The sequence below is a fragment of the Grampus griseus genome (genome assembly GCF_964374135.1).
Source record: "Grampus griseus genome assembly, chromosome: 8".
NCBI lineage: Eukaryota > Metazoa > Chordata > Mammalia > Artiodactyla > Delphinidae > Grampus > Grampus griseus.
Genome location: NC_139002.1, coordinates 106888360 through 106911585, shown reverse-complemented (window position 1 = coordinate 106911585; position 23226 = coordinate 106888360).

The window sequence follows — 23226 nt, the reverse complement described above, 5'->3', positions numbered from 1 at the left end:
GAGTGAGAAGCTCTTCCAGCCTCTCTCTCAGTTTCTGGGGGCCGCCAGCACTCCTTGGTGCTCCTGGGCTTGTGGCTGCATCCATCCGCTCTCTCCTCAATCTTTGCGTGGCCTTCCTCTCTGTGTCTTCTCCCTTTCTGTCTCTTAAAAAGACACTTGTCATTGGATTTAGGGCCCAATCCATCCTGAATCCAGAATGAGCTCATCTTCTGATCCTTAACCTGATTCCAACTGCAAAAACCCAAATGCCAGATAAGGTCACATTCACAGGTACTGAAGTTAGGACTTGGACATATCTTGTGGGGGACACCATTCAACCCCTTACAGCAAGGAATGAAGTTGACGCTTGTACTGGAAGGTCAAACAGGACTTAACTAGGTGAAGAGGTAACGACAAGAGGAATTCCAGCCAGCAGAAATAGCACGTGTCAAGGCCCTGTGGCCAGGAGGAGCTGACACATGTAGGAAATGTGTCTGAAAGAAGCCCAGCATGACTGGAGTGGGAGGGAGAGGAAGCAGCACAGGACACTCAGGCAGGGCCGTGCAGGCCATGAGAAGGACCCTGGCATTTTCTTTGCAGGTGGTAAGGGAAGTCTCAGCGAATGATAAGCCTTGAATAGCCCTCCATGCACGCGACGGCTGCTTCAGTGCCCAAGGCTTGACGACTTTCCCAGGCTCCCAATCCCTGGGCCACAATGGACGAGTGCAGGTAAGCAGACAAAAGTGCCTGGACCACCTGCTTCTTGTCCAGGCTTTTGCTTCTCGGGCAGGTGGGGCCTGTGCTCTAGATATTCATCAGAGAGCAACCCTGCTGCTGGGGTGCCCCCGTAGCCCAAGGGGGCTGTCCCTCGGGCAAGGTTTACCTCCCTGGGTCCTAGTTTCCTCGTATGTCAAACCAAGTGATGTAATGGTCCTTACTCCTAGGGACTGGGTCATGACAAAATGAGTGAAAAGCCACAGGACACGGTTGGGTGCAGGCCCGGGGGCCAGGTGGAGAGTGGAAGAGGACGGAGAGGCCTGGAGACAGCCCTCCAAGCGGTCCAGGCTGGCCGTGTGAGCTTAACATGGAACATCTGCTCCCTCGGCCTCTACATGTGTGAAAGCAGCAAGGTGGCCTGGGTGACGGCAAAGACGTGGACGACAGTTTTCCACGAGCTTTCCAACGTAGCCGGCACTTTTAGGAACCTCGTTTTCTCATTCGGTGTTGAAGCCCACTTGCACCAGTTTGGCTGGTGAAGAAACTGACACCTGAAGAGATTAAGCGATTTGGCAGAAGTCACCCTACAAGGTAAGGGGTGGGGCAGAGACCTGGAGTCAGGCCATCCGGGCCTGTCCCAGCGCTGAGATGTAGTGGGGAGTCAGAGGTGGGAAGGCCGAGGCCACCCGTCCTGGCCCTGCTGGGCTCCTTCCAGGGGGAGGTGAGGATGCTGGGTCTCCAGAAACATCTCTTTGGAAACTTTAAAAAACCCCTGTTATTAAAAAATGAAGTGGAGAGGCAGGCACGTTGCAAACATCAGATCTGAGAGCAGTTCCTTCTCCAAAAACCCTTCCAATAACTAAGAATAGTGGGTTTCCTTCTGCCCATTAAACTTGAACCCCGCTCATCATTTTCCGACACGTTATGCAGTTAATTTGAATTGTCGGCAATGGGGTCCGGAGCTGCAGGAGTTTGGCGGGCGTCCCACTAAGCGCCTTTGTTTGGGCCTCGAGATACGATCTCTGCTGTCTTATAAAGAGAGACCCAAGGAAAGGGGAAGAGCGGCGCTTTTTTCCCCTTCTAAGATATGTCTCAAGTTCTGCCTTCTGGGCTGGGTTCCTGGAGAAATGCACAGGAGACCTTATTTGGGATAATTGAGTTCCTTGGAGTTTACGGGAGTTAGACATTTGCTCTCAGCACTGTGTCTGGGTGATGGGGGAGGTTGGCGCCACGTGGGGGGCTGCGTGTGATGGGGAGAAGCTGGCAGGCCCGGCCACCGTCGGGGGCTGCTGTGTGGCTGGGCGAGCTCCTTGACCTCTCTGGGCCGTCTCCCCTCCTGCTGAGATGAGACGTGTGTGCTGAGAACAGACAGCAGAGGTTTGTCGAGCACTCGCTGTGCACCCAGGGCAGACCCAGATGCTGCAACATCCCTTTAGCCCTCACAACAGCCCCATTGGACGGATGAGGAAAGTGAAGCTCAGAGACATTTAGTAAGTCTCTCAAGGGCACACAGCCCGCAAATGGTCACACCAGAATTTGAATCTAGGTCATCGTCTGCATAGGTTGTACTTCCGACCACCACCCTTTCACCCTCCACTGTCCAGCAGGTGCTTACAAGCTCCAGGGACTTGTAATTTTGCAGGCCAGCTTTTCAAAGACCCCTTTCCTAACTATAAAATGATGCGGCCACTACAGAAAACAGTTTGCTTCCTGAAGAAGTTAAACAGAGAATTACCACATGAACCAGGAATTCCACTTTTAGGGTCTAAAGAAGTGAAAACGTGTTCAAACAAAAGCTCTTATGTTAATGTCCACAGCGGCCTTCCTTACAATAGCCAAAAGGTGGAAACAACCCAAATGTCCACCAACAGAGGAACGCATGAACAAACTGTGGTCTCTCCCTGCCGTGGAAGATTATTCATCCATGAAAAGGAATGACATTCTGACACGTGCTACACCACGGATGAACGTTGAGGACATGACACTCAGGGAAAGAAGCTGATCGCAAAAGGCTGCAAATTGTATCATTTCATTTCTACGTCGTTCCAGAATGGTCAGGGCTGTAGAGACAGAAAGCAGATTGGTGACTGCCAGGGCCTGGGAGGAGGGGGTTGGGGGGTGACTGCCATGGGTAGTAGGGTGATGACGACGTTCCGGAACGAGATGGCGGCGATAGTTGAACAATGTCGTGAATTCATTAAATGCCACTGAACTGTGCAAACTGAGACGCTGAATTTTATGTTACGTGGATTTTACGACAATTTAGAAAATCTCTTTGAGGTTTGGGGAGGCTGAGGCTCGGTCCCACACGAGCGGCTGTTTTGCGGGGGAGGGGGGAAGGCTGGCAAGGAGGACCCCGCGGTGGGCTGCGGACAGGAAGACTGGGATGCAGACGCGCACCTTCTCGGGATTTGGCAGGAAACGCTCCTGGCTGTGAGATGTAAACACCTGCTCTGGACCACCCAAGAAACCTACAGCAAAAGGTTTTCTTCGCAGATTCTCTGGTGTGAGTGGTCTTCGTTGTGAGGGGGAAGCCGCCGGGGTCTTGAGGTCAGGGCTGGCACGGAGGTTAAGCAGGTGAAGTCTCCAGGAGCTGCTCGGGGGCCTCATCCGTTCTGTATCTGTGTCCAGTGAGAGCCTCGGTTAACAGCCTGCTGTGAATGGCTGCGTGGCTCTGCGGGCACGGGTCACTCATGGCCCCTCCACATCCGCCCGTGCCCACAGTGGGCGGAGACCGCGCCCGGGGTTTCTGGGATGTGTGGCTTTTGCTCCCTGGGCCCCCGGGGGCCACCCTCCCCACTCCAGTCATGAGACCCAGGTGGAGCCCCCTCCCCCTTCAGCTTTGGGGTGACTGGCGCCCCAGGTGGACCTTGAGCCCCGGCATCCTTGGGCTACAGTGACAGGTCCGGGGATGGCCCCGTGGCCCGAGCTGGTCCGGTGGCTGGGAGCCTGGGTGAGACACAGCCTGGAGATGCTGGTGTATCTTTGCCAGCCCCTGGGGACAGTACAGGGGATGGCCGAGCTGAAGGAGGCAGCTGTGTATGGGGTTAGTGGACACCTTGACCTCCCCAGCAACGTGACCTGCCTCCCCTCTCCTCTAAGATTTCGTTAGGTTTCTGCCACTTGCAGCAGAAGCACAGGGGACCGCAGGAGCTGTGGACATTTTAGCTTCCTCAGGGGCTGGGGTGAGAGCTGTGTGAGTTATAGCAGCAGCTGACTGGCCAGACACAGGAAGGAAGGGGGCTCGGGGTCTGCCCGCTAAGAGAAAGCAGAGCAAGTAGGGGGCCCTGAGAGGGGAGCACGGGGTCGTCTTCTCCTCACTGTGACCATGGGGTCCAGCCTCCTCGGAGGGCCAGCCTTCTGCACTGTCCAGTTGAGAGGAAGGAGTCCTGCCTGGGCTCGGCCAGACGTGGGTGTGGCTCCAGCTGTGTGACCTTGGGCCTCCTTGAGTGTCCTCACCTGTAAGTCAGAGGCCATGATGTCCAACACCAGGCACGTGATCCTGAGTGCCACCTGGGTCCTGGGCAGCCTGGCTCAGATTCTGGCTCCGATACTTACTGGCCACTTAAGCCCCACCTGCCTCAGTTTCCCCATCTATAAACTGGGGTAATAAGGGTGCCTCCTCCCCAGGGCGACTGTGCAACAGATGAGTTTGTGAGTGTAAGTGCTCAAAACGGTGGCCAGGCGAGCATTAGCTGTCACCGGTCCCTGGCAGGGCTGTGGTGAGGACAAAGTGCGGTAAGGACACAGAGGTGTCTTCCAGTGGGGTCCCCTTCTGTGCCCCCCTCCCAAGCCACTCCAGGAGTCAGAGGTGGCTGACGCTGGCCTCCCTCTAGAATAGACCCATTTGTCGCCTAGTGACAGCCATGCCTGAAGCCCTTGCCTGGTCCTTAGCGGGGATGCCAGCAACCAGCGATGCCCGGACCTTCAGTCTCTTCTCCGGGAGCTCATGCATTACGGCTGAAAAGATAAATAAATGCCGCTAGCCTCGCTCCCCGATGATACAGACATCTACAAACATGAGGGGCCACCAACACATGCTCCTCCTTAAAAATGGGCTGTGAGGGAGGCCCAGCAGGGGGTCTTGCAGCTCCCTCATCTGTCCTGCTGGGAGCGGGCACTGGCCTGACCTGGCCTGACCCAGCCTGGGTGAGTGGGGGGCTCCTGCACACCCTCAATCAGATGGTCCCTCTGCCCTGTGCCTCCCCCTCGACCCCCTGCCTAGCCCCTCTCCCGCCTCTCCCTCCCCTCTCCTCCCACCCTCGGTTACACCCAAGCTCCCCGCAGACACAGCCCCTCATCTTTGCCGAGGTGGCTTATGGAGGGAGCACAGAAAACTCAAGGAAGCTGAAAACTCTCCTGCTGGTGGTCTTTGGGGATTTGGATCAAGGCAGATTTGAATTAAAATAAGACCTGGCTAGGTCGAGAAATCTTGATGTTAAAAAGGAAAAAAAAAAAAAAAAAACAGAAGATGTGCCCCTAATTTTACCCCATTGGGAAGGAACTGTTCTCATTAACCAGGGAATGTATCATTTATAGGATTTTTGACCTAGATAGAATCCAGAGACCTCCTATTTCGAGCACTGAGCACAGGCCAAGGGTTCCAAGAGACGGTGGGGAGAAGACCTGGCGGCAGAGCCAGCTTCGGGGCGTGGGGCCCCACCGTCACAAGAGCCCCGAGCTCAGAGGGCCCGAGCTTGGTTTAACGCTCTGCTGTCTCTATCTTCAAATTCTTATTCTTTGACCTAATTTGGGTTTTTAGGTCAAGTCTGATGGAGTGTGTGCTCTGGCCCAGGAGCCAGGCACCAGATGCAGGCTCACCCTCCCCTGCGAGCTGTGAGGCGTCACGACGGGGAGTCCAGTGAAATCCCGGGGAGCACAGGGTCACCATGTTCTGAGAAGCTGGGACCCTCACAGCCCCGGGAGGGCAGCTTCCGTTCAGTCACGGGGAGGCGGTGCTGGTGGTCTAGGAACCACACACAGCCCAGGTGCCCATCACCCCCTTCTTACCCCTGTCACCTCTCTGTATCAAAGTTCTTGCTCCAATACTCATGATGCAGGAGGAAGGGGAGAGACGGGGAATGAAACAGTGGAGACAGTGTGTGCCGTGTCTCCACTGCTCTGGTGAGAACAAAAATGCCCACGTGTGTATGAGCTACGAAACGCAAACTGTGTAATTTCCGTGATTCCACGCACACGTTAACATGCTCTATTTTCCTCCCAGTATACATTTTTATGGAAGGACAGTTGATTTACAATATTTCAGGGGTACAGCAAAGTGATTCATACACACATATATATATATCTGTTTTTTAGATTCTTTTCCATTATAAGTTATTACAGGATATTGACTATAGTTCCCTGTGCTCTGCAGTCAGTAGTTCTTGGTTGTTCCAATATATACATATTTAAAATTTTTTTATTTTGTATTGGAGTATAGTTGATTTACAATGTTGTGTTAGTTTCAGGTGTACAGCAGAGTGACTCAGTTATGCATATACATACATCTATTCTTTTAAAAATTCTTTTCCCGTTTAGGTTGTTACAGAACATCGAGTAGAGTTCCCTGTGCTGTACAGGACCTTGTTTAACGTGCTCTTATATTTGAATTCAAAAAACATGACAAGCCGAGAAAGACACTGCAGAGGAAAGACAAAGGCTTTGCGGTTTGGCACCTCCGTGGGCATTTTTCCACTGCTTTTTGGACCAGGACCCCACAGATCACACAGCCGCCCTGCTGGTTTCATTTCCGTTTCTCCAGTAGCTCTGCAGTGAATGCGTGAAATCACTCCCGCCACGATGCTGAGACCGCTTTGCTGCTGGGGGCCCCTTGTGCAGGCAGGGACTCCGAGACCTCTGCTCCCGCAGCCCCTCCTGCACCGTGGAGAACGGTGGGCTCGTGGGTTTTCCCCCCAGGACTCGGCCCTCCTCCTCCCACGGCAGCCGGTTCCTGCCGCATCTCTGGCCCCAGCGGTCACTGTGGTCTGTAGGACCTGTTTGGCTGCAGGACCCCTGCTCCCAGCTGTGGCCTGGTCCATCCAAAAGGCTCCCCTGGCTCACAGCTTCAGGGACTTCCCACTGTCCACAGGACTGAACCTGCCCTCCTGGACAGGCTCCAGGCCCCTCGGCCCCTCAATCCCCTCAGCTCCAGCCTCATCTGTGTCTTTCCCTCCTCGGCGCTAACCACTTCTCTCTCCTACCGGGAGCCCCTTGCCACTGGAACACACTCTCTGGGCTTTCTGCATGCTGTTCGCTTGGCCCAGAAGACCTCCCTGCTTCCTGCACAGGCCTGGTTCCTCTGCAGCCGGGAATTCTCAGGGGGGAAGGCACCTTCCCTCCCGCCCCCCGCCCCCCCAATCTAGGAAGATGCTCTGGGCTTCCACAGCTCACCAGCTCTCTCTGTCTCTCTCTTGCTGTCTCTCTACCTCTGTCTCTCTCTCTCTCCTCTTACCTCTCCGTGTTGTCACAACTGTCTGTGAGCAGCTGCTTCACTGTGCGAACAGGGATGAAGCCAGGACCGAGCTCAGGGTCTCAGACGATCACGGCATCTACTGAGCAGCCCCTCTGCCTGGCTCCCATCGGCTCATTTCTCCTGACTCTGCCCTGCAGGGAGGCGCGTTTGCCACCCTAGTCTTCAGGTGCAGAAATCGGGCTCAGAGCCCTGAGGTACCTCGTTCCCGGCCCCCACCCTGTGCCCGACCATGGAGGGTGGACACGGGGACCTGCACTCTGTAGGTGCTTTGCAATCTTGTCCAGCCTGCACACCTGGACTGACCCTGAGTTAGGGGAGCCTGGGACTCGGGGCTGAGCTGGCGTCAGACAACCCGCCCTTCATCCCAGCCGACCGAGGACCAGGGGTAGGGGCTGGTGACCACATCCTTCCTGATGCCAGGAGGTAGGGTCCTGCCAGGAGGTGCTCCTGCCCATCAGGGAGCCCTTCACAGGGGCTGCCGCAGAGGAGTCGTGGGGCGTTCACAAACGGGGCTGATCCCGTGCCATTTGAGCGCCCCCAGGCTCCGAGGTCTGTGTGTGCCCCAGGGAGGGCAGGAAGGGACACTCTGGCTTCCTGGCCTCTGGGAGGTGGAGCCCCGGGGGCTTTCCTCTGTGGGAAAAGGCAAGCTCTGTCCACGAATGTAAATAGATCGACAGATGCTGGTCCTTGGCAGCTCGACTCGGGCCAAGGTCACTTCAGTGAAGCCAGAAGATCCTCTGGGGGCGGCGAGGGCCTCAGGATGGCACTGGGGGGAGTTCAGGGTCCACAGAGGGCAATCCTGTTAGGGTCTCTGCTATGGGGCTGGCGTCCCCCTCGACTTACCCAGAGCTCAGTCCCATGGGTCACCTTCCCTGCTGCTCCCACCTGGGTTCCCCAACCCCACAGGGGCCAGGACAGAAACATTGGGTCCAGAGAGCCAGAGAAGGTGGAGGAGAGGCATGGAGTATGTGGCTCTAGGGGGCCCTGTTCTAAGCGCCTATCCTCAGGAATCCCCAGGACACCCCCGCATCGCTTTTGATTTGGCACAGGTGTGAAGCCCGCTAGTCAGGGAGTAATTAGGCTCAGGGACTACCTTTTTAGAAAATACTAAGAGCTCTTAGATGGTCCGCTATCTATCGGTCATTGTCACTATAGTATAAATTAGTTTGTTTAGTAGGTTTTCCTTCTAACCCCCAAAAGTAGATGAGCAGCACGGAGAGGATAGGGCCTCTCGGGGATCCCACCCAGAGCACCGCGGGAGGTGTGCTGCCCGGGGGAGGGTGGGGCCAGGGGGCACTGGGACACGTGAGGCACCCAAGGAACCCTTCCCCCGCCCGCTTACCCCGCTCCTCCCCGACCCACCCCCAAGACCCGGGATTCAAGCAATTACGGTCCGCACCGGAGTTCAGGGTGTCAGATGGGGTGAAATGCCACTTTTTATTGCTGTTAAGTGCCACTTGATTTCCCGACCATGTAGATAAGGTGGGCACCGGTGTAGATGAGGGTTCTGTGAGTGGGGTCTGGAGGGGATGGAATGGTTTGGCCTTTCCCCTCCAGCGCCCCTGAGCAATGGTGCCGAGGAAGAGGTGGGCAGACGCGTCCAGGGTGCAGGAGCCTCTTGGGGGATGGAATGGAAGCCATGGCGCCCTGGTGATGCTCTCAGATGGATGGGAATGGTTCCAGACAGGTGAGGTCACAGACAAGAGAGGGACCAAGGGCCCACAGGTGTCAAAGGGATCCCACACCCGCAGGCCCCCAGCTGAGCCAAAGTTTTAGGGGTCTGGTCCTACCAAGGTGGGGCTCCAGCTGGGGAGGAGTGGAAAGCCCTTGACTCCATAGGCTCTTTGTAGCCTGAGCGTGGGGTGCCACAAGGACCTGAGCAGGGGGACCCCCGGGCCAGCAGCAAGGAGGCTCTGGACCAGTGTTTAACAGCGACACCGTGTGGCAACAGCAGAAACAACGTGGGTCCGACGTGGGCCCTGGAGGCCGATTCAATCCTTTGAGCTCCCGAGGTTCTTGGACCGTTCACATTGGTGGAGGGTTCAAAAGGAAGATTCTAGACTTCTGGCTAAGATGGGGGATGATGGAACAAAGAATGGGAAACTACAAAGGAAGTGAGTTTCTGTATCTAGGTGGGGGCTGGTCACATCGTCACGGGGGACACTGCATGGGGCCAGCCTGGCAGGTTGCTAACAGTTTAGCACAGAAACAGGGATGGGCTTTCCTGCTGGAAGCAAACAGCCCTCTCCCAGTGGAGCTCAGCCAGCCCCCTCCGGGGCTCGTGACCTTCCAAAGCATCCTCCGTCTCTCACCTGCCTCACTGAGCTGAACTGTGGGCTGATACCATGCCTCCCCCAGCTCTCCCGGGGACCACAGCGGGTGCCCCCCGACCCCCTTCTCTGCAGCAGCCAGACTGGAGTCCATGGATGGCGGAGGCAAGGACTTGACTCGCCTCGCGCTTGGAGGGGGAATCCATCCATTCTCAAAAATGCCAGCCCCCAGTGCCTGGTCGCTCCTGCCCTGGTTTGTCCTCCACAGACCTGCTGTCCCAATCCAGAAGAGGGTTGGTCTGTCTGAGTCGCCGGTGGGGTGCCTGATGTTCGGCCGTAGGGGTGACTCTCACGTGACAAGTCTGACCCGACCGGCAAGCAAATTCGCCAATGGCACCAATGTGTTTTCACCCACAGGGGCAGGACTCAGCTTGCCCCCGGTTCCTCCACCGGCGGCTATGGCAGGTCACCGAGACCAACACCCTCCTGGGGGGCAGGGATCTTGGTCCTGTATCCCAGGTCAGCGCGGGTCAGACCCCCCGGGGTCCCTCATGCCTCCTTGCGCCCTTCTCAGCCCTGTGTCCGAGGGACTGGCCTGCACAGGAGGCGTGTGGACAGCTGGCCTTGCCCTCTGGCTTCCGGTCGGGCTGGCCGCGGCGAGAGCCTGGCAGAAGCAGGTGAAGGAGAGGCTGAGGAATTAGTCCCGGCTCCTCCCTGGCGGCAGTCAAGCTCCTCTACCCAAGTGGGCTGTCCTACAGCTGCAGCTCTATCCTGTTCTGGCAACCCCTCCCCTGCCACTTTGGTCTGGGGACGCAGTGCTCCCCACCCACTGCTGCCAGCCGTGGGGGTCCTGGGCAGGCCCCCCCAACCCCGTCTCTGGTTTCTCTTTTCTCTGTTCACACCTGTAACAACAGTTCCCTTCAACAAACGTGCTCAGGTCCCCCCTTCTGCGTGGGCTGTCATCTCTCGCCGTAGGGACACTTCTAGGAGGGGCCTCAGTTCTTGGAGAGGTGGCTGGGCAGCGCAGGTATGAAACGGCCGTTTCTCTAACTGTTTAAAATCTGTCCCTTATTACAGCCACTCCTTATCCTGCGGAAAGACCAGCCTCCCCCTGCTCTCTGCTGTGAGTCAGCCCTGAAGATGTCAGGAGATAGCTGTGCGGCTCCCCGTGTCTCCTTCCCTCCAGCCTAAGACTCCTGGAAGTTCCGGCCCCTCCCTGTCCCGGTCTTTGTTCTCCGAGCACACCCAGTGACTCAGGGTCCCCTTGACGAGCAGGTCCAGGCATGAACTTGTGTCCACTCTCCGATGCTCTGATGGCGGGGCTCAGATCTGCAGAGAGATCCCAGGGCTGGGGCCAGGCCAGGCCAGGGCAGGGCTGTGGATGGGTCCTCCCCTTCATTTGTTCACAGGCGGGGATGGGAGCAAGTCCGGAAGCCTTTCCACCGCGACCCTCCAAAGGGCAGTGGGGAGGGTGGCTTGCTGAGGTTGTGTTTGTCGACTCAGAATTCCCTGCTCAGCCATGACGCACAGCCCACCATGTGGGGAGGAGGCTGGCCTGGCAGCCAGGAGAAACCGCAGCCCCACCTGGGGAGCCAGCCTGGCTGTGAATTGGAATCATCTGGAGAGATTTTAAAAGTACAGGTGCCCAGGGTCAGCTCAGGGAGGATGGTTGGATGGGGTGAGGCAGGGCTGCCTCTCTGTGCCAAGAACACCTGGGTCAGCTGGGATCATCGTTACTCAGAAGCACAAGCTGAAGCCTGGGGATATTTCCAGGTACCGTAGTGATGGGAGCAGCAGGAACTGGGGTTTCTGGAACATTCTGGAATGTTCCAGAATGTTCGACGTGCCTGGCGGGGACCACGAACCACGTTGGATTTTCATCTCTTTTTGTAATCGTAGAATATGGAGATGCTGGAGTCTGGATTTGTGGATGTCCCCTTGACCAGTGCAGGGTGCTCTCGCGGGGGGCCTCCAGGCCACATGGCAACGTTATGCAAATCAGGTAAAGGTGCCCCTTCCACCCGACAGAGCTGAGCAAGATGCAGACCTACAAGGTCTGACCCGTGAGCGACGCCCTGAGCTGGGCCCTCGTGCAGCACGCACAGTGCGTGCGACACGGGCGTGTGGTTTCCGGGGGAGTCCGGAGGTCTCTAAACTTGGCAGGTTTATTTCTAGGCTGTTTGGGCAACTTCACAAGGAAACACAGGAGAGACGCTGTCGTGTCCTCCCAGATTCACAGGTTGGAGCCTAACCCCCCGCGGGGTGGTGCTGGGGCCTCTGGGATGCGATCAGCATTAGAGGAGGTCGTGAGGGAGGGGCCTCACTCACCCATGGCAAACAGCTCCCAACCTCCCTTTAGACACTTGCTGCCTCTGTCAAACCCTCTTGTCCAGCTGCCCACCTTGGGGCCATGAGCGACCTCCTCTTTGTCTTCCCCGGGGCCTCTTCTCTCCCCCTCAGTAAAGACAAAGTCCTCCCGCCTGGCAGGCAGTGAGCAGCTGTGCCGATGCTCCATCATGCTCCTGCGGTCCCACCTTTTTTTTTTTTTTTTGTGGTACGTGGGCCTCTCACTGCTGTGGCCTCTCCCGTTGCGGAGCACAGGCTCTGGACGCGCAGGCTCAGCGGCCATGCCTCACGGGCCCAGCCACTCCGCGGCATGTGGGATCTTCCCGGACCGGGGCACGAACCCGTGTCCCCTGCATCGGCAGGCGGACTCTCAACCACTGCGCCACCAGGGAAGCCCCCGGGGTCCCATCTTGTTACACACAGAAGAGCACAAAGAGGAAAGTCAAAACCACACGCAATCTTGCTACCTGGAGGCAAATTTTATTGGTCTTGTGTCCAGCATGATTGTGAAACATCTTTCTACAGTATTGGGGTTTTCCTCTCTGGAGCCTCTCTGAAGCATGGAACCTGATTACTCACCTACCCACCCCCATCCACCCACCCATCCATCCAGCTATCCATTCATGTACCCACATACCCATTCATCAATTCATCCATCCATCCTTCCCTCCCTCTTCCCTCCCTCCCTCCATCCATCTAGCTACCCATCTACAATCCAACTTCCCTCCCCTCCTACTCCCTTCCTTCCGTCCTCCTCTCCTTCGTCCCTTCTCTCCTTCTTTCCTCTCATCCAGTAAATAGTCACTGAGCACGTGCCATCTCTCCTATCCCTGATTAGGTTCCTCTAGGAAATGAGTGTTTCCTGATTGAGGTCCCTTGAGGCTAAGGGTCCACATCCCAGGGACCAGCCTCAGAGAAATGGCAGACAACAGGCGCGTGCCCCAGTCCTGTGGATTCTGATTTGGAATTGCTTTCTTGCCACTTTCTTTTGTTGATTTGCTTCACACTGTCAGGTTCTGGGGGGCAGGAGCCCCGCGTCACTGGGACCCTTAGCTGTCGAAGCGGTGGTTAGTTGAGGTTTGATTTGCTTCTTGGCTTCCACCAAGTGAGACCTGTAAGCAGGTGAGTGGAGCCAGCCTGATCCCGGGCAGGAGGTGACGCCTGAAGCAGGTGGGAGGAGGTGTCCCAGGAGAAGGTGCCGGTGGGCACCAAGGAAGACCCCTGCATTATGCCTCCTGGCTCAGGAGCAGAAGAGCCCCAGAGAGAGCAGGCAGGGGTCCTGAGAGCGGATTCCTCCACGGTCTGGGGGACACGATCCTCTCCCAGCCCCAGGGCCCTCTGACCAGAGGAGGCCAGACCTAGAGCCCTGGCCGCGGAGGGTGGTGGCGTGCTCCGTGCTGCCTCGAATTAGCACAACGAGAACCTCGGCCGCTCCAGCCCCGGAGAACGGCAGCCTTTCCCGAACTCCCCCTGGGTGGCCGCTTCTGCCTCAGTTTCCCCCTGTGCTCCAGCCCCTCCTCCCACCTGGGCTGGGAGCCTTTCCTTGAACGCTGACCAGCTGAGCAGGGACCTGGGGTCCTATTGCCAGCGCTTTTTCCATCCCAGGCACCGCCCGGTCCACCCACCTCAGGACCCTGAGGCAAATTAAAAAGAGGGACTGTGTTTTCTCAGAAGGTGCCGCCGGCGTTTCCCAGGAAAAGGCTTGCTGGTCAGGGGGTGGAAGCATTCCAAGTGATGTTTACCAAGAATCTGCCTAACAGGGCAAGATTAGATTCCTTTCTACCAGGATGGGGGTTAATCTGCCCCCCCACCCCCACCCCCACCCCGCACCTGCGAGGAGACCAGCACATTTCTACATGGTCCCTCACCCCTTCGCTGATGCTGGAAGAATCCAGGCCTCGCACCTGGATCCTACCTTCAAACACTGAAGCCCGGGGTGGTGGGGAAAGAACCTCCGAAGGGTTTTCGTGACAAGCCCGAAGGTATGAAATCAGGAAGGGCTGTCCAGGGTCCATGCTCCGCGTGGCTCACCCAGGGCGGGGTCTCCGCCCCTCCCCGCCAGGCTGGGGTCCACGGCTCAAGACTCTCAGCGGGAAGCTTCTGCTGCTCCTCTCTCAGGGCCGGTCCTGGAGAGACTCCCAACACCGGCTTCCGGGTTTGGCCTGGGTCAGTCCCTGGAATAGCCTCCCCCTGGGACCCAGTGTCTCTACTGCACGAGGCAGCGTGGGAAACGGCCGAGGCTCTGATACAGACCCCCACCTCCCTGCAGTCTGGTCCCCGGGGGAGGTGGGAGGGGCGCCGACGCAGAGAAAGCGTTCTGCCCTCCACATCCATCACTTGCCCAGCGGGACCGTCCACTGCCTGTGGCCATGTCCCTGGGCCACTCAGGTTCAGTAGGAATTCCACACGCAAAGTTCTCCTCTTTCGGGATTCCTTTAAGGACCTGCACCCAGCCTACGAGACCAGCGTCATCCACCTTCCACCTTCCACCTTCCACCTTCCACCTTCCAGTCTTAGCAGTGACTGGACTCATGCAGTGTCCTGGTGGCCAGCAGCGGCCTGCCCTTCTCTGGGGCGGGTCCTGTGTGTCCTCAGCATCTCCCTAAGGCCTCTAGATCCTGCCGGCCCGCCTATTGGTCCCCGTCCGCCAGCACCAGCCTTTGGAGGTCACCATGTGTCACTGGCAAATCTGTCTTCACCATCTAGAATAGAGGCTGCTTGGGGGGTCAATGGCTGGGCTAGGCAGTGCCTCGATAGTCACCACAGTCTGGAATCTGGCCCTCTGCCCCTAGAAGAGAGACAGCCCTCGTCCGTATCAGTTTCATTCATTCATCTCTCCAACAGGCGCTAGAAATGCACGCGGGGACCAAAGTACCACATTCCTGGCCTCCTGGGGATTCAGCTCTGATGGGGGAGATGGACATTGTTCCGAAAAAGCACACAGACCAGTGAACGTTGTCATCGGGGACGTGTGGCGTTGGCGAGGCCCCCGGAGCCAGGAGGGTATACGCCACAGGGGCGCTGGTCCTTGCCAGGGAGGCCAAGGAACTCCTCCCAGAGGTGACCACACGAGTTGCGAAGCAAAAGCCACCAAAGGCTTCAGCCCCAGGTCACAGCTAGTTTGCTCTCTGGGTGGAGCAGATTGGAGGGGGTCCCAGCAGAGGCAGGTAGGAAACCAGGGCAGCTGTCCAAACAGGAAGTGATGGTCCCCGGGGCAGTGTGGGTGCAGAGGGGAGGAAAGGACACATCTGCGATGTTTGGAGAACACTGCCCTTCTAAGATAAAACCAGGTCATAGCAGGTCACCGTGGAGTCCTGGTCTCCAGCATGAGAGCAGCCTGGGCCTGGTCCCTAGCTTCCCTAACCCTAATTGCCCTGACCTTTGCTCTGCTGGCTTCTCCAGGGTCCTTGCCCGTGTTGGTTTGGGCCTGGGAGAAGATCGCTGTTTTTCTGCCACAGGCCCACTGGCGCTGCCCCCTTGGTGGGCCCGGGGAGCCTGGCACCCGCCGTGGCTTTATTTGATGAGCCGGTCCTCCTGCATCTGGCCTCTGTGGGCCTCTTTGCAGTAGAGCTCCTTTGTTCTCTGAATGACGTTGTCTGAGTTATATCCCTTCACAGGCCCACGGAGGGAGGCCCGAGGTCACAGGTGGATGGGGTCAAGGCCGGCACAGCATACCTGCCCCCGCCCTGCCCCACCCATCCCCGGGAGCTTCCTTCCTTGTTGAGAGGAGTGGGGAGGAAAGCAAACTGGACATCAGGATGGACCCTCATTCTCCGCCTTCCTCTTTCCTGTGGGCCTCCCTGGGGCGGCGGTTCTCAACGGGGCTGGGGCTGGGATGCGGAGCCCCGCTGTTTTGTCCCCCGGGGACACGTGGGGGTGTCTGGAGGCATTTTTGGCTGTCTGGAGTCGGGGTGAGACTGGCGTCTAGTGGGTCGAGGCCATGATGCCTCTTATCATCCTTCCAGGCACAGGACAGGCCCCACAACGAAGAATGTTCCAGCCCCAAATCTCGACAGTGCTGAGGGCGAGGACCCCGTCCTGGGGGAAGCCCAGCCCAACCTCACTGGTTCATGGATCTGGGGCTCCGGTGGTCCCAGCACTGACTTTAGCCCCTCTGCGGCTCAGAGTACTAGCCCACTGTTTTTACATCTTTAATAAAAATTTGCTGTGGGTGCCGAGCTGCGGTTTTGGAAAGAAGGGAGAGTAAGAATTGAAACACAGGCAGGGGACTTCCCTGGTGGTCCAGTGCTTGAGACTCTGCGCTTCCACTGCAGGGGGTGTGGGTTCGAGCGTGAGTTAGGGAACTAAGATCCCTCATGCCACGGCCGAAGAAAAAAAAGAAAAGAAACAAAAAAAAAGGAATGCAGGCAGGAACGGCCCATGTCACTGGGGACAGAGCCAAGCACAGGGCAGTTACAGCCTGATGTGGTCCCTGCTGTCACGGGGTAACAGAAGGCAGCCTCCTGACCTGGATCTGCCCTGGGGACATGGCTTTGACTTCGGGCCAGGACAACCAGGCCAAAAGGCACAGCATGTGCAAAGGCCCTGAGGAGTCACCACCAGATGGATTAACGCCCATCTGTCTGAGTTGAGAAGATGGAAGAGGGAAAACTCCCCACGGGGACTCAGGATCAACTGGGAGCCGGTGACTGGTCTGCTGGGCACGCTTATCCCTCCCTGGGCACCCTGACTCCTCAGCACACAGCTGCCTTTTCACTCCATGATCTCTGGGGGATGGATGCTGACGGCAGCCAGGCCATCCACCCAGGCTTTGAGAAATGGCAAATCCTGGGACCACTGCCCCAAAACACGGGAGAGGACGACCCCCATTCTCACACTGTGGCCGGAAGCACAGCCTGGGATGGCTGTGCTCACGAGTCTTGGAATCCGCCCAGTGCCCTGGCCTCGGCCATACCGCAGTCTCTCCCAGGACTGAGTGACCCATTCTCACTGCACGGCACAGGACAGGGAGAGGGCAGCGCGAGGGGACAGCCTGGGGGCGTTTGCCCGGGAAGCCACATCCAAGCCCACCCTGGTGTTCAGGAAAGCTGTGCCCTGCCGTGTCCTCCTGTGGGTACCCAGAAGGGCTGGACACCGCGGAGGGCTGGCTGGGAGGATGGGACTTTTGTTCTGCGCAGATCCGTCCACTTTCTCTGCTGTGAAGCCACGCCATGGGTCTTCAAACTTGGCTGGATAGACTTCCCGGCCAAGATAATATCCTAGCAACCTCTCAGGGTGACCGGGACACCGTGGTCAGAGTTGCGAAGTTGTTTACATTGAATTTTATGGCATTTGAGGGAACTTGGCGGTTTCAGGCTGGGAGGATGGGTGTTCAGAACTTGCAAAAGTCAGTCCTGGGGCGGCGGGGCCTGAAAGCAGATCGGCTGACTTTTCAGGAACCTGAATCTCTAAACTTTCCACTCACCCCTGGGAGTTTGGAGGATGCTGGGAGCGGGGAGTCTGTGTCTTCTCTGTGGAGCTGCGTCTCCTGAGAGAGGCCGTGGACACGCACCTCCCTGGCTCTGCCTCCCCGAGGTGTAGGTGCCGGGCTCGTGGCTTCTGGGGCCTCGCTAGGAAATGTATATGTGTGTGTGAGTGTGTGTGTGTGTGTGTGTGTGTGTGTGTGTGTGTGTCTGTGTGGCGGGGACGGGGGGATGCCTGGGGTTGGATCAGACAAAGAAGCCAAAAGTTCTGAAAATTTTGTGTTATTGTCTGTTTATTTTATATTGAGGTATAGTTAATGTACAATGTTACATATGTTTCAGATGTACAACATAGTGATTCATAATGTTTATTTTTTTAATTTAATTTAATTAATTTATTATTTATACAGCAGGTTCTTGTTAGTGATCTACTTTATACATATTAGTGTCTATATGTCAATCCCAATCTCCCAAGTCATCCCACCACCATCCTGACCCTGCGTTCCCTCCTTTGTGTCCATACATTTGTTCTCTACATCTGTGTCTCTATTTCTGCTTTGCAAACCGGTTCATCTGTATCATTTTTCTAGATTCCACATATATGCATTAATATACGATTTTTTTTTTTTTTTTTTTTTTTTTTTTGCGGTACGCGGGCCTCTCACTGTTGTGGCCTCTCCCGTTGCGGAGCACAGGCTCTGGACGCGCAGGCTCAGCAGCCATGGCTCACGGGCCCAGCCGCTCCATGGCATGTGGGATCCTCCCGGACCAGGGCACGAACCCGTGTCCCCAGCATCGGCAGGCGGACTCCCAACCACTGTGCCAGGAGGGAAGCCCACGATATTTGTTTTGCTTTTTCTGACTTACTTCACTCTGTGTGACAGTCTCTAGATGCATCCACATCTCTACAAATGGCCAAATTTCGTTCCTTTTTATGGCTGAGTAATATTCCATTGTATATATGTACCACATCTTCTCCATCCATTCGTCTGTCGATGGGCATTTAGGTTGCTTCCATGACCTGGCTATTGTAACCAGAGCTGCAATGAACATTGAGGTGCATGGTGTCTTTTTGAATTATGGTTTTCTCAGGGTATATGCCCAGTAGTGGGATTGCTGTGTCATATGATAATTCTATTTTTAGTTTTTTAAGGAACCCCCATACTGTTCTCCATAGTGGCTGTATCGATTTACATTCACACCAACAGTGCAAGAAGGTTCCCTTTTCTCCATGCCCTCTCCAGCATTTGTAGATTTTCTGATGCTGCCCATTCTAACTGCTGTGAGGTGATACCTCATTGTAGTTTTGATTTGCATTTCTCTAATAATTAGTGATGTTGAGCAGCTTTTCATGTACCTCTTGGCCATCTGTATGTCTTCTTTGGAGAAATGTCTATTTAGGTCTTCTGCCCATTTTTGGATTGGGTTGTTTGTTCTTTTAATATTAAGCTGAATGAGCTGTTTATATATTTTGGAGATTAATCCTTTGTTGATTCGTTTGCAAATATTTTCTCCCCTTCTGAGGGTTGTCTTTTCGTCTTGTTTATAATTTCCTTTGCTGTGCAAAATGTTTTAAGTTTCATTAGGTCCCATTTGTTTATTTTGGTTTTTATTTCCATTACTCTAGGAGGTGGGTCAAAAAAGATCTTGCCATGACTTATGTCAAAGAGTGTTCTTCCTATGTTTTCCTCTAAGAGTTTGATAGTGTCTGGCCTTACATTTAGGTCTTTAGTCCATTTTGAGTTTATTTTTGTGTATGGTGTTAGGGAGTGTTCTAGTCTCATTCTTTTACGTGTAGCTGTCCAGTTTTCCCAGCACCACCTATTGAAGAGACTGTCTTTTCTCCATTGTATATCCTTGCCTCCTTTGTCATAGATTAGTTGACCATAGGTGTGTGGGTTTATCTCTGGGCTTTTGATCCTGTTCCATTGATTTATATTTCTGTTTTTGTGCCAGTACCATATTGTCTTGATAACTGTATCTTTATAGTATAGTCTGAAGTCCAGGAGTCTGATTCCTCCAGCTCCGTTTTTTTCCCCTCAAGATTGCTTTGGCAGTGATTCGTGGTTTTTAAAAGTTATATTCAATTTATAGTTTTTAAAAAATATTGGCTATATTCCCTGTGCTGTACGGTATATCCTTGTAGCTTATTTATTTTATACAAAGTAGTTTGTATCTCTTAATCCCCTACCCATCTCTTTCCCCTCCCCTTTTCCCTCTCCTCACTGGTAACCACTAGTTTGTCCTCTGTATCTATGAGTCTGTTTCTTTTTTTCTTATATTCACTTGTTTGTGGTATGCTTTAGATTCCATATATAAGTAATATCATACAGTATTTGTTTTTCTCTGTCTGACTTATTTCACTTAGCATAACACCCTCCAAGTCCATCCATGTTGTTGCAGATGGTAAGATTTCATTCTTTTTTATGGTTGAGTAGTATTCCATTATATATATATTATATATATATAATTACCTTTTTTTTTAAATTTGAGCCATCCTTGTGAGTGAGAAGTTGTTTTTCATTGTGATTTTGATTAACATTTCTCTAATCACTCATGATATTAAGCATCTTTTCATGTGCTTATTGACCATTTATATGTCTTCTTCAGAGGGATATCTATTCAAATACCTGTCTTTCTCAATTGGATTGTCTTGTTATTGTTGAGTTATATGAGTTTTTAATGTATTCTAGAAACAAGTTCCGTATCAGATATATGATTTACAAATCTTTTTCTCCTGTTCTGTATGTTATGTTTCCATTTTCTTGATGATATTGCTTGCAACACAAAATTTTTGATTTTGATGAAGTCCAATTTATCTATATTTTCTTTTGTGGCTTGTGTTTTTGGTGTTGTATCCAAGGAGGCTTTGCCTAACCCAAGGTCATGAAGATCTAGTCCTATATTTTCTTCTAGGAGTTTTATAATTTTAGCTTTTACATTCAGGTCTATGATCCATGTTTAATTAATTTTTGTGTATGGTGTGAGGAAAGGGTTCAACTGAATTCTTTTGCACATGGATATCCAGTTGTTCCAGTGCCATTTGTTGAAAATATTATTCTTTCCCCATCAAATGGTCTTGGTACCCTTGCCAAAAATCAAGTGGCTATAAATGTGAGGGTTCCTTCTGGACTCTCTATTCTGTCCCACCAGTCTATCCTCATGCTAGTGCCACACTATGTTATTACTGTACCTTTGTAGCAAGTTTGAAATCAGGAAGTGTGAGTCTTCCAACTTTGTTCTTCCTTCTCAAGACTGTTTTGGTTATCCTGGGTCCATATGAAAATTAGGATCAGCTTGTCAATTTCTGAAAAAATAAAAAAACAAAACCCAGGTTTGATTTTGAGAGGCATTGCGTCGAGTTTGTAGATTAATTGGGGGAATATTGCCATCTTAATGCTAAATCTTCTGATGGATGAACATGAAATGTCTTTCCGTTTATTTAGAACTTCAACTTCTTACATTTCAACACTTTTTATAGCTTTCAGTGTACAAGTCTTGCACTTCTTTCATTAAATTTCTTCCTAAGTATTTTAGTCTTCTTGCTGCTATTACAAATAGTGTTGTTTTCCTAATTTTTTTCATATTGTTCATTTCTAGTATGTAAAAATACAATTGACTTTTTGTATATTGACCTTGTCTCCTGACACACTGATGAACTTTATTATTAGTTCAAATAGTGTTTTTAGTGGATTCCTTCCTAATTTCTATACACAAGATCATATCCACTGTGAGTAGAGAGAGTTTCACTTCTTTATAATTTGGATGGCTTTTGTTTCTTTTTCTTGCCTAATTGCTCTGGCTAGAACGTCTAGTACAATGTTGAATCAAAGTCTTTGGTTTTCTCGTGATCTTAAGAGAAGAGCAACCACTCTTTCATGATTAAGTTGATGTTAGATGTGAGTTTTTCACAGATGCCCTTATTGTGTTGAGGAAATTCCATTCTATTCATAGTTTGTTGAGTATTTTCATCATGAAAGAGTGTTTTGTTAAATGCTTTTCCCACATCTATGAAGATGAACTTGTGGTTTTATCTTTTATTCTAACAATGTGGTGTATTACTTTGATTGATTTTCATGTCAAACCAACCCGGAATTCCTGGGATAAATGTCATGTGATCACACTGTGTAATTGTTTTATATGTTTCTGGTTTTGATTTGCCAGCATTTCACTGAGGGTTTTTGCATCTATATTCATTAAGATTTGTAGTGTTCAGTAATATTCTATTTCAGATTCTTGCATGGTCTATGGTTTTCAAAATTTTGTCCTATCTTTATTGAATTTAGTATCAGTGTTACACTAGCTTTTTCTAAACATTTTTGAAACTTTTCTACTTTTTCCATGCCCTGGAACAATTTAAACGGTATTGGAATGATCTGTTCCCTAAAACTGTGTTAGAATTCCCATCTGAAATAACACAGCCTGGTGCTGTCTTGGCACGAGCTAGAGCTATCTATTTAAGAATGTCATTTTTTTTTTATGGTAATAGGGTCATCGTCTCTTTTCTGTCTCATCTGGGCTTAAGTCTTATAATTTATATTTTCTTAGAAAGGATCTGTTTCATCCAAGTCTACAAATTTATTTGCATAGAGTTGATCAAAGCATTCTTTTGTGGTTCTTTCCAGTTTCTCTATTTGTATTGTCTTATTCTGTATGTGTATATGTTCTCCCTTTCTCTTGATTAATTTCTCTGGTTTAACTATCTTTTTCCCTCCAAAGAGTCAGCTTGGCAGAAACTCTCTTGGGATGATGCTGCAGTTGGAGACCCACCCTTCATGGTCCTCTGGTCCTCCCTCTTTCCTTCTGGAGGTGTCAGCCCTGCATAGTGGTCTGAAGGCTCTTTGCTCCTTCGCCCGCTGCGTCCCTCAATAAACCTCTTCTAGGTCAACTCTTAGCTTTGCATCTGGCTCTTGGCAGACCCAAACAAGCCCCTATCGTCTCCTGGCTGCTGTGTGGACAATGGACTAGAAGGGGTGGGAAGGGAGGTAAGGCCGTCTACTTGGCTGTTGCAGTGGTCGGGGAGCACAGGGACCCTGGCCTGATCCTAGAAAGTGGGGAGCAGGAGGGGGCATATAGTAAGGGAGGGTCTAAGAGCTGTTTAGGATCAACGGGACTTGGGCACATAACTGCATGGCTTCCATTTTACCATTTATTGCTTTCGACATTCCTTCTCAGGACCACAGGAATCGAGCAGAACTACACATCTGAAGGCAGAGTTGGAATGCTTATTCACAATCTCTCGACTTGCCCTTAGTTCCCTTCCCTGCAGGAGGGTCTGACTAGCTCTGTTGAGGTCTGGACAAAACGTCCGACCCAGGATGTCAGCTGCGTGGCCAGCAGCTCACCCTCCCCCCAAAGATGCTAAAAGAAGGAAAAATCAAGCAAAACCTGACACTTTTCAGGTGGGTTTTGTGCTGTTTGTCTCGGGTTGGTTTTTGTTTGTTTGTGTTTTGGCCGCCCTGTACATTTTCTCTTTTAGGAAATAAAATGTTCTGGTGAGAGGGAACCTCAGAGATCATCTTAGCAGAGAAGGGAAAGGGGGAGGCCAGGTGGAGAGTGTTCCTGCTGCCCAGGACCCTCTGTCTGGCAACTCTAGGTTAATCTACATTAGACCCTCTCCCCAGATTGTGCTTGGACCAAGAGCTCCGGGTCTACACGCTGTTTTCACACCCTGTGGCACGCTGATAAGGAAACCGAGGGGCTATCTGAGATCTGGAAGCAAGTGCAAGGCTGAGCTGGGAACCCTGGTGTCCCGCCTCCCCCCTTCACCTTCCCCCAGCCGAGGTGAGCAGGCTCAGGTGTGCAGGCTCAGGTGTACAGGCTCAGGTATGTGGGCTCAGATGTGCGGGCTCAAGAGTGGTTCCTGCACGGGGCGCACATGCACTGAAAGCAGATGCAACATGTCAAGCAGGTGTACACCTGTCCAAGGTGTTAAGGTTCACCAGGTGTGCCCTGCTCCTGGCATTAAAGTTCACCAGCTGAAGTTAGGCCACAGAAGTTGAGCTCATTGCAGGCAAAT